This window comes from Phragmites australis, chromosome 16, assembly GCF_958298935.1.
Source record: "Phragmites australis chromosome 16, lpPhrAust1.1, whole genome shotgun sequence".
Taxonomy (NCBI): Eukaryota; Viridiplantae; Streptophyta; class Magnoliopsida; order Poales; family Poaceae; genus Phragmites; species Phragmites australis.
The window spans coordinates 18,088,935-18,101,142 of NC_084936.1; positions in this window are offsets into that span (position 1 = coordinate 18,088,935).

The window sequence follows — 12,208 nt, forward strand, 5'->3', positions numbered from 1 at the left end:
TGCGACATGTGTGCTGCTGCTCAGTGAGTGAAGATGTTGAAGACTATCAAGATGAGGTTTTGACGTTCTAAGCGCGTGTCTCCCGATCGGTTGTCTGCGGTGTTGTTGGGCACCAGTGCTTCTGTTCCGCTGCAGATATCTTCATAGAAGATAATATATGTCAATTGTTGTAAGAGTTTAACGTTTATTTAATAAAAGTATTGCTTTTGTTACTTCACCTGTGACGTTCTTATATGTGTTGAATATCCTGGGTACACATAAGCCATATCTGGTTTTGGCCGTTAAAACCGGGTGTGACAGAGGTGGTATCAAAGCCATACTGATCGTAGGACGCAAGCCTAGATAGAATGGTCGTGCCACAAGGTCATATTTTAAAAGCCTATTTTGAAAAACCCATCCCTTTGCTTTTCTGACCTCTCGGTTTCTCTCTCTACTTACCTATTTCACTCTTTTGAGAAAAATGAATTTCCAACACTGCTCCTTTCAAACTATTAGTTGTTGAACCGTCCCAGTTACTCTGTTCGAGGAGGATGCACTTGAAGATCTCTCTTGACGCCCCTAGCTTGCGTGAAGATTTATATGATAAAGATGAAGATCCATCACGACAAGAAAGATTCATTTACCATAACACTGAAGACATGAAGATCTGCCTCTACGCTTCTCCCAGTTTTAGTTCTTCGAGTTATAGGAGGATTTTCCCTAATCTTCGGAATCGTTAGAGCGATGTTAGGTTGTGCGCTTGTGTTGTGTGCCTTGTGTGATTCAGCTTTTCTGTTTGAGTGCTGGAATGCGTTGAGGGATGCTTTAGCATCTGGTAACAGCTGCGTTCCTTATATATCTCTATAGCTAATAGTATAGCTGGATTTTCTCCTTCTAGTTCCGTGTTTTCTTGCCAAACCTTTTGCCTCAATCCCGATCAGATGGTGAACACAAAGAAAGATCGGCTTGGTAAAGATACCAACAACAATAACAACAATATCCAGTAGATGTCACAAGGAATAATTTTTGGAGACGCAGACTCAGATCCTTCAAGGCATGACTCAGAATATAGAAAGTCTGCTATGGATAATCGAAGCTCTGGGTGCAGAAGACGAGCGTGGAAAGCAAGGCAACATCAAGAAGAGGAAGAAATCCTTTGAAGACCATCAAACAAACAATAGTTCTTTGTTATGTTCCACTCCTGAACAAGCACTTTATTCTATCAACCAGGAAGTTTCATAGGACGAGAGAAAATTTACAGAGTACCCCTACAAGGAAGGTGTGTTTTTGCTGTGAAGAAGAAAGTCCCTATGCCAATGGATATCCCCTAAGGATCCTTGTACCTGACGAAAAGAAGACATGTGTCCACTATGGAGAACCTACGCACTGGGTCAAAAGATGTCTCATGAAGCACCCCGCACGGAACTGGATCAACCCCAAATCCCATATGAAGATCTTAGTTCAACATTCGGACTGTCACGACTTTCAAGTTGTAACTCAATATAGCCAAGATCGATGAGATCCCATCAAACCTACAGAAGCTCAGTAGGCAAAAAAAAAAAAGTGATATATTCCATGTCAAAGGCTACATGTCTATCTACTTCTCAAGAACTGAAAATGTAAGTAAGAGAAGTCCGCTCCTTTTTAAGGGGTTAGTCTTCCTAGCTAATCTCTTGGTTTTGGAACCTCAAGACAGATAGTGGAAACTGCTAGTCAGCAAAGGTAATGCGGTAATAAAGTGTGCTAAAGGAAGGACAGTACCAGAAGTTGCACTCCGACCACACAAGTGATTGCTAAGAATAAATACTCTTTCCTCGGAATTAGGATATGCCTTACTAAATCTTCAAGGATAAGAAGGTCTGCCAAGGTCAATCAACAGATGAGAAGATCATTAAAAAAAATTAATAAAGGAAACTTATCAGGAGTGCTAAAGCTACGAAATTATTAGGAATCAGAAAGAACTAAGATGTATCATGATCTCAAGAATTGTTATCGGTAGTATAGAAACAAGAGTGGTGTAGCAAAGTATATGGTCCTATGTGACACATGTCAAAAAAGTTAGAATAGTATATCAGAGACAACTACAACCGTTGAAGGTACCAGGAATAGAATATTCGAGAAAATCCAACATACTGAGGGTAATCAATCAAGATTAGTCAAGACAGTTGCGAAAGCCGTCAAAAGCAAAGCGAGCAGAGTATGTCAGGGCAATGAGGTTAACACTGAGAAGAAAAAGTAATTTGGAAAGCGAGAAGAAAACATGAAGATCAAGATCCCTTATCTCATTATGGAGACGTAAGCACTTCTTTGTGAGGTGGCCAAACTTTGAGAACAAATCTTGTCTCCATTTAATTTCTTGCAATTTACTCGTTCAATTTGTCATTTGGGGATTTGCCTCAATATTGTTGCTTGCGAGTATTTAAGTGCAAGTTATTGTTGAAACGAGCTTATACATCTTATAGAGACAGTGGTAACTCGTAGACTATATTAGACTTACTTATATTTACTTTGATTTCGAGTTCCTGTATAGTCCGGATAATTCGGGTAAACTCGGATACTCCGAAACCCGGAGTATCCAGATTGAGCCAGAGTCTCCGGATACTGTCTGTTCCGTTGCAGAGTTTTAATTTTCAGAAATGACTATTCACCCCTCCTCTAGTCAACATCAAGGACTTTCAATTGGTATCAGAGCCTAACCTCCTACAAGACTTAACCACTTGGGGAATTAAAGATGTCGGCATCCGAAGAGAAAAGCACGAGAAGTCCTAAAGGTGAAACTTCGGGTGGTGGTTTGAGAAGACAAATGGATACGGGAGATGCTTCAACAGCCGGTGGCTCCAAAGATAGAAAGGGAGTTGAAATTAATTTTGATTATAGCAAATTAAATTTCCCGTCTAACAACTTCATCTCTGTGCCTTCCGGGCGTGCACCATTTTTTAATGGTACTCACTACGCCGCTTGGAGGCACAAGATGAACATTTAATATCGCTCCATCCAAGCATTTGAAAAATTGTGTGTGTAGGTCTTGATTTTCCGACGGGAGATATTGAGCTTACACCTCAACAAGAACAAGCCATCCATAGAAATGCCCAAGCAACAAGTGTTCTACTTAGTGCCTTAAGCCCCGAAGAGTTCAATAAGGTGGATGGGCTTGAGAAGGTCAAATCAATTTGAATACACTTCAAGTGTCCCATGAAGGTACAACTAGTGTGAGGGAATCCAAGATAGAATTGCTTAAAGGCAAATTGGGGAGATTTGTGATGGAGGATGATGAGACTCCCCAAGCCATGTATGACCGGATGATGGTGTTGGTCAATAAGATTAGAGGGCTTAGAAGTGAGGAACTTGATGATCACAAGGTGGCGAGGAGGTTGCTTAGAGCCTTCGCACTAGGAAACCCAACTTTGGTCACCCTTATCCGGGAAAGAAGAGATTACAAAAGGCTTACCCCAAGTGATATTCTTGGGAGAATACTTGCTCATGAGCTCATGGAGAAGGAAGCAAATGAAGTGAAGAACTTAGCCAAGCAAAGCTCCACCACCAAAAACAAAGAAGTAGCTTTCAAGGCAAGCAAGAGCAAACAAATTGAAGAATGTTGTTCAAATGAAGATGAAAGCTCCGATGATGAAGAGATAGCTTTCTTTGTGGGGAAATTCAAGAAATTTATGAGGAAAGGAGGATATAGCAAGTATAAAAGAGACATGTCCAAAAGAAGAACTTCCAAGAGGACGTACCATGAGTGTGGCGAAGTTGGCCATTTCATAGCCGATTGTCCTAACAGGAAGAAGGATAAAGACAAAGATGAAAAGAAGAGCAAGTCATTCAAGAAAGACAAGAACAAGACATACAAGAAGAAGTATTCGGGTCACGCTCATATTTTCGAGGAGTGGGATTCAACTCCGACTCCGACTCCGATGATGAAGGAGTCACCACCATCGCCATTCGTGTCCCTACACCAACAAAATCACTCTTTGGTGAAATGAGCGACGACGACACCCCCACATGCCTCATGGCAAAAGGGCGAAAGGTAAAATCACATCCCAAGCTTCTAGTTAATGATAGTTGTAATGAAAGCATGTTTAAATGTCTTAGTAAGAATGCTATGTCTAAATTGAAACAACTTATGGAAACAATAGAGGGTCAAGAGGAGATCCTCGAGAAGCAAGAAGACTTGCTCATTCTTGAAAAGGAGAGAAATCTTGAACTCGAGGAACTTCTTGCTAAAGAAAAGGAGAAGGTTGAGAAATTGAGCAAAGAGCTAAATTTGACCAATAGTTCAATTGCTAGTCTTGAGAATAATAATTCTATGCTTCAAGAGAAATTGTGAAGTTTAGATGAAAGGCATAAAACTCTTGAAGTATAAATTAATATCCTCAAGAATAGCTCATCCCGCTCTAATGATGCAACTTTGCTCTCTAGTGTTTCCACAAGCAATGGTTGTTCTCGTTGCTATAACATTGATATAAATACTTGTGCTACTAACAATGAATCTTTGCAAGCATTACAAAAAGAAAATGAGAGGCTAAATGCTTTGGTCAAGTATGAGTGCATTAAAACTTATAAATCAAAAGATGCACTATACAAGACCATTGAGACCAAAGACAACAAGCTAAAGAGAGGTCTCGGATTTGACACGCATTACAAGTAAGACAAATGAACGTGTTGTGATCAAGGGCAAGGAGTGCCTCAAATTCATCAAGGGGGGCAAACAAACCGATCACACCTCTCAAGTGAAGCAACAAAAGGCTCAAGCGCCTCAATCCACTTTTTATGCCTCTTATATGCTTAAGAGGAACCACCGTGGTAAAGTGGTTGCTCTATATGTTGGTGCCTGCACAAAGGATAAAATTATGAAAAAGAGTGTGTGGGTACAAAAATGCTTGTGACTAAATGAAAGGATCCAAACAAATTTAGGTACCCAAAACAAAGGCTTAAAACTTATTTTGTATGCATACTCCTCTGGTAGATCAAGTGGTGATCGATAGTGGATGTACGAATCGTATGACAAGAGAGAAGAGTATGTTCTCATCGTTCGAAGAAAATGGAGGATCACATGAAAATATTATTTTTGGTGATGATGGAAAAGGAGAGGTAATAGGTCTAGGTAAAATTGCTATCTCCAATGATCATTCTATTTCTAATGTTTTGTTAGTTAAATTTCTTAGCTACAATTTGTTATCCGTGTCACAATTGTGTGTGATGGGTTACAATTATCTTTTTACTAATGAGAGTGTGACCGTCTCTAGAAGGGAGGACGCCTCAATAGCTTTCAGGGGTAGGTTGAAGGATAAACTTTATCTTGTTGATTTTTCAACGGATGAAGTGAGGCTTAAAACTTGCTTGATTGCTAAGTCTAGCATGGGTTGACTATGGCATCGCCGACTAGCCCATGTTGGCATGGGAAATTTGTCTAAACTCCTAAAGGGGAGCACATCTTAAGACTAACAAATGTTTCTTTTGAGAAAGATAGGATTTGCAGTGCTTATCAAGCAGGAAAGCAAATTAGGGCTCCTCACCCCGCTAAAAATGTGATGACGACAATAAAACCATTGAAACTTCTTCACATGGATATATTTGGACCAATTGCCTACATAAGCATTGGCGGTAACAAATATGGTTTAGTTATTGTTGATGATTACTCTCGTTCACTTGGGTATTTTTTTTGCATGACAAAAGTGAAACACAATCCATATTTCAAGAAATTCGTGAGGAGAGCTCAAAATGAATTTGATGTGAAGATCAAGAGAGTGAGAAGCGACAATGGAAACGAATTTAAGAACACTCAAGTTGAAGAATTTCTTAATGAAGAAGGAATCAAGCATGAATTCTTGGCACCATACTCCCCTCAACAAAATAGGGTTGTCGAGTGGAAGAATAGGACTCTCATAGAGTCAGCAAGAACCATGCTTGATGAATACAAGGTATCGGATCAATTTTGGGCGGAGGCCGTCAACACCACTTACCATGCAATCAACCGATTATATCTTCACAAGATCTTGAAGAAGACCGCCTACGAACTTCTAATCGGTAACAAGCCGAACATATCTTACTTTAGAATTTTCGGTAGCAAATGTTTCATTCTTAATAAGAAAGCAAAAGGTTCTAAATTTGCTCCTAAAGTAGATGAAGGTTTTATGCTTGATTATAGATCAAATGCCTACGCCTATCGTATTTTCAACAAAACCTTCGGTTGTGTTGAAATTGCATGTGATGTAACATTTGATGAATCTAATGGCTCCCAAGTGGAGCAAATTGATGCTAATATTTTAGGTGATGAAGAAATTCCAAGCAAAGCAATTAAGAAAATGACAATTGGAGAAATTAAGCCTCAAGAGTCACAAGAGCAACATATGGCCAATAATAATCCAAGTCAACCGTCTTCATTAATTCAAGTAGAGCCATTGATATCAACTCCAATGCAAGATCAAAATCAAGAACAAGGTCAAAATCAAGCTCATGATGATTTCAACAAATTTCTGATGATGAAGGAGAAGACATTCAACCTCAATCTCAAGTGTCACACCCAAGAGTTCATTAAAATATCCAAAGAGATCACCCAGTGGACAACATGATAATATACAAAAGGGGGTAACCACTCGTTCTAGAATTGTAATTTTTTGCGAATGTTACTCTTTTGTTTCCTCTTTGGAACCCTTGAAGGTGGAAGACGCACTTGAAGATCCGGATTGGGTGATGGCTATGCAAGAAGAATTGAATAATTTCAAGAGAAAATAAGTTTGGACATTGGTGGAAAGACTAAACCAAAATGTAATTGGCACCAAATGGGTCTTCCGCAACAAACAAGATGAGTACGGGATCATCACTAGGAACAAGGCAAGGTTGGTTGCCCAAGGCTTCACGCAAATAGAAGGTTTGAATTTTGGTGAGACTTATGCTTCCGTAGCTAGGTTTGAGTCAATTCGTATATTAGTTGTCTATGCTACTCATCATGATTTTAAGCTATATCAAATGGACGTGAAGAGCGCTTTCCTAAAAAGACTAATCTCTGAATTGGTGTACTTGGAGCAACCTCTCGGATTTGAAAATCCCAAATGTCCTCATCACGTGTATAAACTCTATAAGGCACTCTATGGGCTTAAGTAAGTACCTAGAGCATGATATGAATACCTTAGAGATTTTCTTATCAAGAAAGGCTTTGAAATAGGCAAAGCTGATTCTACTCTTTTCACTAAAAATGTCGATAATGATTTATTTGTTTGCCAAATATATGTCGATGACATTATATTTGGTTCTATTAACAAAATATTTGTGAAGAGTTTAGTAGGATTATGACCAAGAGGTTTGAAATGTCAATGATGGGTGAATTAAAGTTCTTCCTAAGATATCAAATCAAATAACTCAAGGAAGGAACTTTTATTTGTCTGAGCCTGGAGTCTCCGAGTTAGTCCGGAAACTCCGGATTCTGTTAGGTGCTCCGGAGTCTCCGAGTGAAACTCCGAGAGAAGGTCTCTATCTGGCTTTAAGTCTGAGCCCGGAGTCTCCGGGTTAGCCCGGATACTCCGGACTGTGTAAGTAGTCAAGTGACTATTTGGCCATCTGTTTCAATATGCAGGGATCGGTGAGTGCTTAAAAATGGACCTTGACATTTAGTACAAGACCTCTAGTACTTGGCTCGTCTTGTAGAAAAGCTCGACAAGAATAGTATTTGAAGAGTCTCGGTATGATTTGCTCCTCCGCTTACAACAGTTAGAGGCTGAGCATATAGTGTGGGTATAATGTACAACCTTTGTAGAGTGTAAACCTATTCGAATAGCTATGTCCACAGCCATGAACATACGAAGGCAGAACCTTTTTGACTAGACTCAGGGTGTGCATGTCTTGATGAGTGAGTGTGTAGATTAGATGTCCGTATGATGAGGTTATTGGCTCAATCCGCCAGGAGCTGTGTGATACTAGAGGTACACCAAATGTTATGATAGGGACTACGGAGTAAGGTGTAGCCCCACCGAGGACCAAAACCCCCCAAAAATACTTGTTACTTGGTTTTATTATTCAAACTGTTTTAAAACTTAACGGTGGAGAGTACAATGAAATACCTGCATAAAACTATTTTATGATTAAAACTAAACCGTAAAGCATTAACCTTGAATTACCCTTTATGCATCTATCGACATATTAAAATAGTATATGACTTATTACGTACCTTCGGTACTCATTCTTGCTATCATTCAGATAGGGAAGCAGACACTGCCAACACCGGAGGCGAAGGCGAGGATAAATAGTAGACGTAGATGTCATGTTCACACTCTAACTGTTTGTGGCTTTTGGTTGTTGTTTTTCGTTGTGCTTTTGCTTGTCGTTAGATCAAATCTGTAATGTGTTGTATGGTTTGTAAACCTTTTGTGCTCTGAACTTTAGTACTTATGTTCAAAGTTTGACTATGATACTACAATTGTTATACTATACGTATCAGCTACTTAATCCAGTGACTGATACAGGAGACATAGAAGATCGCGGGAATTGAGATCTTACAGCACATATGAGCATGGCACGATGGTTGGGAAAGAAATCTAGACCGCACACAGTTGAAGCCGCATGCTCAATGGTCAGGGTTCTCGCTCCGTAGGTCATCTCGCTCTGCCGCCTATCAGCGTAGGTTGGTCTTGGCTACCAGAATGGCCGTGCGACGCAAATCTAGACTCCTATTGTGCGACATGAACATGTCGCCGTTCCTGTTGCCCTTCGAACGAGTGACAAATTTAAAAATTCAAAAAATATCACGTATCGATGGTATTAAAATTCAAAATATTATTGAAATAGTCATGAAATTTTTTGAAAAAAATAGTGGTGTAGAGATGCTTTAATACAGCTTTAAAAAAAAATTAGCTCAAAAACTAACATATACAATGTGAAATAAAAAAGACTTTCTAAAAAAAATTGATAATTGTTTCAGGGCTAGAGTATAGCATATTCTACACTATAGTTTTTTTTAGAATTTTTTATGACTATTTTGATAGTGTTTTTAATTTTGAGAATATTGCAACGAGACATTTTTTATATTTTTAAATATGACGCACCGTTGGAAGGGTGGGTTGAGAAGGATCACAAATTATCAATAAGAGATATGATCTCAATAGTCGCTACCTGTCCTAAGGTAATGCTGACTATTTGAGGAAGTGCATATTTGTATTATGTATATAGCCATAACGAGCCTGCCTATTGAGTTCTAACTCAAAAAACTAAAGCTACTCTAATTAGGTCTTTTAAAGATAAAAAGTTTGTACATCTTTCGTGAGTTTTTTCTTGCTACTTGCAGAACGACTATTGTGAGCTACGTACACTGTAGTCAGGGCCGTACATGAGAATTTAGGGGGCACGTGCTAAATTTAAAATTGGACTTTATGAACACTTCAAAAAAGTTTATAAATAAAATTCCTTTTTTTCATTTAGTGTTAGAACTTCTCAACTGTAAGGAAGAATGCATTACAAGCACACACCACTAAACACACTTATGTTGTAATATTCTGCCCGGGATTATATTAAATCCCGGAAATGGTAGGCGCACGAGTTGATTCCAAGGATGGAGGCCAGTTAGACGCCATGCACACCAGGCTACACGGCCACCCGAGTACACTCGGTTCTAAATTATTCGTTCAATGCTCTAATTACATTATCCTAACAATAATTCAAACGACTAAATCCTTCTATACTACCTTCCTCGACGACTAACCAGTGCAGCACAAAGCCTCAATCAATGCACACAATCATAGATATTAGTAGAACAATACAAGAAAACAATGAATAAATGAGAGTGGAGAGGATACATCCATGACACCAAAAGGATTACTATGGGAGATATAGTGGTGAAGAATATCTATTTCCACTAAAATTTATTATTATGAGGAATCCACAAGTTAGCTGGGAGGAGAAGAATTTAGAGGGGAAGAATCAAATTTCGAAGAGATGGAGTATTGCTTAATTACATGAAGCGACTTTTGCTTATATATCACATACTATCATCACCATCAGTATCACCAACACCAAGCAGGAGTGGACCCCGCATTATAGGAGTGAGGCACGGGCTCCACTCATTTTTATTAGTTTAGTGGACTGTAGATTTTTTTTTTTTATAGCTCTAGCGTTATAGTAGCTAGCAGGTCCGCTCGATTTCTTAGCTAGGTCCGCTCCTGTCACCAAGTAGTGCTAATTAGATCTTCAGTAAGATTTGGGGGTTGGTGCGGTTGAGCACCTTGAACGTGTTCATCAACAACTTTGAATGTAGTCAGATCATAATGGTTGATGTATGAAAGAATCGAATGGTCTAAGAGAAGGTGAATTAGGCAAATAAAAACTTCTACCGAAATCTAGAATAAATAGCAACCTTTGCCAAGATGAAAAGAAATACGACTACACGAACAAACTAGAAGAAGGCAACAAAACAAGCAAGCAAAGACAAAAAAAAATACGGAGTTGAAAGCTTGCAAGAATATAAATGTTCAAATTAAATTGCGAAATAGTAAAGAGATGGACAAGAGAACACAGGATTTTTCCTAAGGAATCGAGGAGTTGGCAATCTCCCCTAGTCCTCGTTGGAGCATTCACCAAGAATATTGCTCCCCCTTGAGTCACCAAGACTCAAATGCTCCCTCATAATTGACACTTCTCCATCTTCGGATTGACGGGCATCAAACCAAGTACATAGCTCTTCTCAGGGCTCCCACAAGAACTCCAAGAGCTCACCGAGACACCTCCAATCACCAAAGACCAGTTAGGTGTTACCAACCACCAAGAGTAACAAGTCAATAACTTTACTTGACCAGAATCAAGCCTAGACTACAGCTAGATGCACACTTGCTACTTTTCAAGTACTAATGATGTCCTTAATCTTCAATTAGGGACTTGGAAATCAATTCAAGTGCTCTTTCTTGCTACTTGATGACACACACAGTGTATGAACTCTTCTAGGTCGCAAGTGAGTCAAATGAAACTAAGTGGAGAGGTATTTATAGGCTAAAGATCCAAATTATAGTCGTTGCCTAACCATCCACTTTTTCTGTTATCACCGGATGGTTCGGTGAGTATATCCTTACTCGTACTGGACAATCTGGTGAGTACAATTTTCATACCTAAGTGCCAACTGTCATTAGCCATTACTGCTGAGAATTAGTCCGGTGATAAGCATCCTATGTTCAATACACTGACACCAGACCATCCGATCAGTTGAACCAAGCCAAACTTCACTTTGCAAGCCTCTCTATTGAAAATGCTTTGGTGCTCATACATATCCATCACCGGACAGTCCGGTGAGAAGTTCACTTCATACTGCCCGAGGAAACCTCTATGCAGAAATTAGCCCATTGATTTCAATCACTGGATAATCCGGTGAGTACAAATCTCTTTGATCACCAGACTTTCAATCACTGGATAATCCAGTGAGTACAAATCTCTTTGGTCACCAGAAAAGCTTCTCTGCAAGAATTAGTCCGGTGAGTACATCTTCTCATCACTGGATAATCCGGTGAGTTCAAATTCATTTTTTTCGAAAAAATCTCTTCCGCTGAAATTAGTCCAGCGTTTTAAACCCTCTAATACTGGACCATCCGGTGTAACACTTCTGGAAATTTTGGACATGTGTCAACAAAAATAGCATCCGATGATACCCTAGCCTTGATCATCGGAACATCCGGTGGACGTAGAAGTGCTTTTCTGACTTGTGCAAATAATGCTTCGGTGAGACCAATAACACAACCACCAGATCATTCGGTGAGCAAGTTTTTCTGAGCTCATCCAATTCAAACTTTCCTTGAGCTCTAACTTCTTAACATCTCAACCACGGATTTCTATGAGCTACATAGTGCTAGAATTTCACAAGTGTGCATCAAATCAAGTCTAGACTCAACTAGGTCAAACTACTACTTTTAGCCCCTCTTTATAGTACGGTCAAAAGATTAAAAAAGAAAACCTATACTACTCTAAGTGTCCTTCATCTTCTTTATAACACTTAGAACTAAAAGATCCTTAATCTTTATGCACATATCCTTTGATCAACCAGATTATCGCTTTAGAGACCAATAGTACCCAAATATCATTGTATACTAAATTTTTTTATTCCCTTCAAAACAAATTGTTAGTCACAATGATATGATTATCATTAATCACTGAAACAATTACTAGTTACCTAGGGACCTAGATACTGCTACAATGTACAAAGTACAACATAACGTACATACGCACCATGTGAGTTGTTTGAGTAATGCATTAGCATTTA